A 7,439-nucleotide genomic window follows, 5' to 3' on the forward strand; every position below is an offset into this window, starting at 1 on the left:
TGTTGCAACTTCAGAACTGTAATTTCACTGCTGTTATGCGTCACAATTTAAATAGTTTCGAGGATAAAAATTTATCAAAGGAGTTACAACTCACAGGTTTAGAGGGGTCTTTCATCATTCCAACGTGCATCGAATGCTGACTCGCAATAATAGCCATGGAGTGGTCCAGGTTGAGTGGTCCTTGGCAACTTCTTATTTAACTGTAAGATGAGCAACTTCAATGGTTGTTTCCAACTGGTCATTGTCAACTTCTGGTGGCAGGTTACATTCCTCATTTACAAGGCTTTCTGCGCTTTTAAAAAACTTCTAGAACCATCCACTGCACTGTATATTAGTTAATAGTTTCTGGGACAAATGTGTTTTGATGTTGAGAGTTGTCTTGGTTGCTTTACAGCTCCATTGAATTACACTAAAAAAAAAAATCAAATTGCTCTTTGCTTTACATCATTGTCATAGTATAAAATAAATAGCAAATAATATTAATAAAATAGTAAAAATATAGTAAATATAAGTGACAAATGCATATTAAAATAACATATAGCATAGCCAAATTTAAGAATGTACCCAATATCCCCAATTCTCCCACCCTCCCACCCCACACCCTGACCTGGAATGATGTCTGTGCTGCAACTTGAAGCTACACCAGTCATGGTGGGGGTAGCATATTGATATTATTGCTGTGAGTGGCTTTCACTGTCACCAGAAGCCATGGTGAGGCCAGGATCCTGCTGCCACTGAGGGCCCCATCTGAGTCTGAGGATTCTACCAGGGTCTGTGTTGATGTGAGTTACCACCAAAAGCCAGGAGGAGGCCCATTGCCTAAAGCCATGTGGATGTCCATGGGCCAAGCTGCTCTGGGGTCATACTGATCTGAGTGGCTTTGCGTGTAACCTGAGGCCATGTTACTGTCCTAGCAGCCTCTAAGGGCCTTGTCTGGGTCTGGGATTATGCTTCAGTAGGGGCCAGAAGCTGTGTGGAAGCCCATGGTATATGCTCCTGCTAATGGTAAAAAGCAAGGAAGCTACTTTTTCTGTGATATCATAGCTGGCTGCAGGTGCACAGTTCAAAGGAAGGAACATGAAAGGCTTCTCTGACAATTCCTACTCTCCCCTGCCCCGCTAAAATTCACGTCCTAGACAAGAAGCCACTGAAAAGAAAAGATACCCTCTTCTGGTATGCAGGTGTACAGGCATCAGATCTTATTATAAATGGTTATGAGCTATAGCTACCATGTCATTGCTGGGAATTGAACTGGAAGAGAACACAGTGCTCTTAAATTCTGAGCCATCTCTCCAGTACTGAAGGGAACTCTTTAAAAGTATGGCAGAGATGCTGAAGAGTGGCTCTCCACAATTGATGGCTTCGGGTGGGGCTGTGGGAGGGAAAGGACTTACTTCTGTTTAAGGGGCAGGCCACTGAGAGTCTGACCATAGTCCAGTGAGAGTATGGATAATACAAAGTGATTTTTTTTCTTATTTTTATTACTTTACTTCTTCGGCGGGAGCTCACAAAACTGATATGGACTTAGGAAGAGTGGAAAGGGGTTGTGATGGGTACCTGATGTGAAGTTCTCAGAGAAGCCATAAAAATGTTATGTGTGGGGAAAAAGAATGTATCCAACACCAAATAAGAAATTTGAACAATGCAAAAATCAAAATCATTCTTTAACAATCTAGTAAACATATCTGTGTATGCATGCATGCATGTATATATGTATACATATATGCACAGTCATAAATCTTCATACAAAGTATTTCCGCAGGCCTTTGGTGCTGCCAGAATAAAACCTTTCCTTAACTCTACTCCATAAGCTGTCTTTCATCTGAATTAAAATATAGAACCTTACCTTTGCCCCAGCCTGTTGGCTTGGCCATTCCCATGCACTGCTGCACACAGGTGAAGGTCCAACTCAGGTAGCACCTGAAGGCTGCAGAATTTGCAGCTCAACACTGGAGGCTGCGGGGTTCCTTTTGGCAAACGAGATAGGAGCACAATGCCTTTTGTCACCAAGGACCAGGGTTTCTTCACGAAACAGTTCTGTTCTTTTTGTAGTCAGATCCTGAAGCAGAGACAACTGATAAAGAGCCTGCATGTGACTGAGACCTGAGAGGCTGGGACTATGCGGGGAGAGAGTCAACTTGGTGACTTGGCCTCTGATGTGTGTACTGCACCCCTACACACGAAGCAGTTCTCCTGGCTTGGGTGGCCTCATTTATTTTTCACATAACCAGCAGAAAGATGGCCTGGAGAGATGAAAGTAGGCCAGGCATTTTCCTGTGAGAACAGGCACAGTGCATCTATGCTGTCTGCAGAGTGCTGTCAACAGATATTGGCTTAAGTAATTGCTTGTTCCTTCACATATCTGTCCAGTGCTAATGCAAACAGGTTCAGCCGGAGTGGGGAGACAAGGTGAAAGGGATTTTATAAGGCTATTAACATTTCACTTCCCTTCCGGTTGGGATGGTAGAGGGAAGAGCATGCAGGGAAAATACTCAGTGGAGGGTGGAGTGATTGCTGGTGTCAGTGTATGTGGATTTCATACCTAAGGAGCCTTAGGATTGGCTTCTTGGGATCTTCCTTGATTTAGATTACATTTATTACAGACATTGCCCACATCAATCTGATACAACTTTAGTCACATTTACTGCAGAGTTTGAATATGCTCTTCAATCTCAAATAGAAGTAAATATTGTGTATCTAAATGATCCACACTATTGTTTTCAGAGCTCTTTACTTACAAGACCCTAAATGTGGAAACTGAGCAGCCCCTGCTATGACTTAACTTGTGAAATGTCCTGGTGTGGGCAGTCACCTGCATGGTTAGTTCCTGTTGTTACGCTTGGGAACATCTGTTCAGCCTTCACATAGTACTTCCGGAGCTAATAAATCATCTCTTTCACCTTGTAGGGTATGCCGGTTCATTTTCTATCTTTGTTGCTAATTCTAATAACTTAAGGGAAAGCCTCTAATAGGGCACACTTGTAATCCCAGTGCAGGGAAAGGCAGGAGGACATCCATGAGTTTGCAGCTGGCTTGGGTTACATAATGAGGACCTGCTTCCAAAGATCCCAAACACACACACACACACACACACACACACACACACACACACACACGGAGGGAGGGAGGAAGGAAGGAAGGAAGGAAGAAGGAAGGAAGGAAGGAAGGAAGGAAGGAAGGAAGGAAGGAAGGAAGGAAGGAAGGTCATTAATGCATGACTTTCATAAATTCATACAGAAGGTGAGTGAGCACTGGAGTGCTTCAAGGGAATTAATTTATCTTACTTCTCTCTAGAACCTCTGTTGGTTTACATCTTACCTGTCACTGTATTTTGTCAAGTTTTGGGATGAAATTAGAGTTTCCATAAGTACAATCAGACTTACTTATCAGTGAGAAACAATAAAAGGATGAGCTGTGCTGGGTAATGTGGCCCTTGACACGCCAAAGGATTCAGAGTTCAATATCAGCTCTTATAAGTTGTATTGCTCATGGTTCACTTTGGATTTTTATACTTTGAATCTTATTTAGTTTTCACAATTCACTTTTATGATTCTGATAATACAGAGTTAGTTATTTAGGGTACTACAAATGATTGTTATTATATACAGAATGCCTTTTTGCACTGGAGATAGTTTTGTTTTAGAATTTCCCAGTCTGGTGCTCTGGGAGCTTCGGGTATTTCTTCCCAAACAATGATGTCACTGATGCAGGGCAGTGTTAGGAAACACTCTGATCCTTTTTCTCCTCAATACATCTACTCTCTCATATGTGGGGAATGGGTTGTTCTCGCAAAGATAGCAAGGAGCAATTCAAGCTCCAGCTGACTGGCACTCATCTTCTTTCTGTCTCCATTCCACCTTAACTCTTTTACTGGAATAGGGTGTAGCATTCGATGTCATTTAATATTTAAATTGAAAGGCTAAAACTCTTATAGACTTTGTAGTAGTTGGCTTCTTGATTTAAACAAATCATTCTCAGCAAGGCATTTCCTTGAAAACAGGGTATTGCAAGGGAGTTCCCAAAATGGCAGATGGGCAAAGAGAAACCAAGGAGGCCCTGAAGGTGTAGGAACCAAGATGCTAAGCCAGGATCTGCTGTAAAACCCTTGGTTCGAGTGCAGCTGCTCCACCATCACTTCTTTTTTTTTTTTTTTTTTTTTTTTTGCTGTCTCAAAAAGCTTTATTTTTACTTGGTCCAAGACTTGACAGAGGCTCCAGAGCAGTTAACAAAGCTGCCTAGTGGCTTGAGAGGTTCATTCAGGTGGAGGTCCCAGGGCGGGCTGGTGCAGAGCAGAGGAGGAGCCCCTTGGAAGGCACAGAGGCCTCCTAGTCGTGCTTGAGAGTGAGGCGCTCAAAGAGATACTCGCCCAGAGATCCCTGGGGCATGCCAGACTGCGCTGGTGGTGGCCCTGCCACCCTACGGAGGTTGGTCAGGTGGTTGCCCATCTTCTTGNTGAGCTTCACCTCCTTATCCAGGAAGTGGCTTTCCAAGAAGTCACAGAGGTGAGGATCGGCGCGGGCAGAACCCAGGGCATGCAGATCCAGGAGGGCCTGGTTCAGGTTCTTCTCCAGGGCCAAGGCAGCTTCCATGGCCTCCTGGGTTTTACCCCATTCATCTTGGGATGGCTTCTGCACATCCTGGAAGAGTGCACGNCCCCCGCGATCNTTCTGCAACTCGAGGAGACGCTCGGCGCCCTCNCGCTTCTCCTNGGCCAACTCNCNGAAGAAGTGGCCTACGCCCTCCAGAGCCACGTCATCCCGATCAAAAAAGAAGCCCAGAGAGAGGTAGGTGTAGGAGGCCCGCAGGTGCAGATTGACCAGGCGGTTCACGGCAGCTTCCACCTCGGTGGAATAATTCTGACGAATCTGAGAGGTCATGGCTGATCCGGAGTAGGAGCTAACCGCGAAGAGANGGTGCAGACTGGTCCTAGGAGCCGAAGGCAGCAAGGAGATGGTCCCGGAGGCTGCGACTGGAGAGACTTGTAAGGCGGCTGGAAGCGAGTACAGTGGGAGTCTCCGGGTCTGTTCCGTTCAAACACTGTTGAAGCAAGACACAGATCCACGGGACTTCCAAGGCGCTGCTCTCTCCACCATCACTTCTAATTTGACTTCCACCTACCTTCCTGCCTTGGCTGTAGTTGCTCAGGATTCCTTCCTTGTTTTGGAGCAAGCATCCAACCATCTGACTACAGAGTCTATGAGCTTTCACAGGAGAGAACTGGGAGAGGGGTATTGGAAACTACTTTTCCCTAAGCCCAGAGGTATGAGCAACTCCTCCTCCCTAATCCCGTGCCAGAGACTTCTCTCTATGGCACACCGTGCAGTGCAGATTGGATGAGGTTCACATGGGAGGTTAGGCAGCTGCAGATAAGTTCATATCTGCTAAATAACTGCTGTTTCCATTGAATATAAGTATGGAGAGTTATCCTCAAGAATCAAAGTCAAACAAATGGCACTTAAGGGGGAATCTAAACTATATATGTAGCATATAGTACTTGTAACCCTAAGCCTAACAAAGAGAATCCGGGGAGTACACAAATGCTAATCTGAGCCCAAGCTGCATTGAGAGAAAGGAGGGAGAGAGACCCTTCCCACATCCATCAGGGTTCCTGCTCATCTCACTGAACCATTGGCTGTGTCACTCATTGGATGAGATGGAGAGGTAAATGATTCCTGTCTTCACTTCAAAGTTCTCAACAGCTCTGCAGCATTCCTAGCTGAACTCTGTGGCTGCACCTCCCACCATCCCTCATCTTGTTTCATATTGCTATTTATTTCTGCTGTCCTCCAAAAGAGGATTCTCTCTAGATGTCTACTTCTCACAGGAACAGTTTAATTGGCATGCCAGAATTCACGGAGATGTTGGGAATGGAGGGCCCTACTTTTGTGTGACTTCCTTGTAAGAAATTTAAATTTGCCTTGTGTCAGCTAATACTCTAAAATAATACCTCCAGTGAAATTTAAATATAAATTAACACACACCACACTCTCATCTCTAACAACTTCATCTTTGTACTTACACATTATTTCCATCGTTGAAGATCAGCCAGCTGGCACCTTGCGTCTCAGTTGGCTAGAGAAACTGAATAAGGATGGAGCTGTTCCATTTGCTAAAAACAAATGATTTATTATCTGAAATTCAAATACTTTAATATGCTGTCCAAGAAATTATCTGGTTTGGAAAAACTGTAGAAGGAGGGTTAAAGGAGAAGGAAGAGAGCCAGAGTCAGACAATTGAGAAGTGGGAATACTTCCTGACAGGAAAAGAAGGGAATAAAACACTCGTCTTCAAATAATGATTTTAAGGCTGAGTCAGGAAATGGGAGAAGAGCATTTAAAGTCCAGATTATCTATATATCCTAGGCACTATGGATATTGTCCAAGGTACAGCCATACATTCTGAAGACTGGTGGCTTTGTTTCTATTAATTTCCCTCACAGGTTAGGGATTAAATTCCCTAACCTCTGGAAGGTCTGGAAGCCCTGGTTGGAATCCTAACCATCTTGGGCACAGTGTATTATCATATCTTCATTGAGAAGTGAGTAGAACATAAGACCTACATCTTCTAAGTTCTGAAGGCCTTCTGTTAGTCTGAAGGAAATCCTCTTTCTTGGTAATTTGTTACAAGTACTCTCTTTTTAAGTTTTCTAAGTTATTCAGCAAAGCCTATATAAAAAATTGAAGGTCTTTAGAAAAACGTCCCAGGGGAATCGGGTTGTAGCTCTGACTGCTTCTAGCCCTTCCTCAAACACTTACCAAGACGGGAAGACTCACATCTTCAGGGAGAGCTTCAAAGAGCCTTTTGACTTTAGGAGGAACAATAATAACCTTTTGAGATTCCCACCTCCTGATATCTGAGAACTGTGATGTACAAAGGTGGATCCAGTGGTAATGTTTTACATCACCCAGAATGTTCTAACTTGTTTCTGAAGTAATAAGAACAATAATACACACTCGGGAATTTTCTTTCTGAGTTTGAAGCCATGTGAGAACAGAAACATAAGAGACAGATGGACAGAGATAGGAAAATTTTGCTTGTGTTCTCTGTAGAGTACACTTCACCCTTGAAGTAGAAAGTTTTAGGCACCCAGCCATTGCTAGAAGTCTATCAACTCAATCTCCATGAGCAACTAACACAGACCTATCCCTTCTTTAGAGAGGAACTGGTGGGTTGGTTCATCCTTGAGAACAGGCAAAACCAAGGAGGAGGAATGTGGGAGATGCTAAGCCCTATATCCACAGGCTTCTCTCCAGTTCAGCAATGAGATCCATCACTGTTGCGCTGTCTTGGGAGGGGGAAGCAGTGGAATTAAGAATGTGGCAAACATTCCTTCATCTAGGGCACAGGTTTAGGGAAACAGGGCCCTCGTCTAGTACCTGTTAGTAGTCTTTGCTATTGAGAAGGTGGAAACAGAAAAAAAATTACACCTTAAAAATCAT

General features: G+C 44.0%; 1 pseudogene across 1 annotated transcript; it reads right to left on the reverse strand.

Annotated features, from left to right (window-relative positions):
- Positions 1-4,138: 4,138 nt before the first annotated feature.
- On the reverse strand, positions 4,139-5,077 carry LOC110335802 (annotated as a pseudogene). The gene has a single exon (XR_002381185.2). The product of XR_002381185.2 is annotated as a ferritin light chain 1 pseudogene (transcript).
- Positions 5,078-7,439: the final 2,362 nt, after the last annotated feature.

The sequence above is a fragment of the Mus pahari genome, chromosome 18 (assembly GCF_900095145.1).
Source record: "Mus pahari chromosome 18, PAHARI_EIJ_v1.1, whole genome shotgun sequence".
NCBI classification, from domain to species: domain Eukaryota; kingdom Metazoa; phylum Chordata; class Mammalia; order Rodentia; family Muridae; genus Mus; species Mus pahari.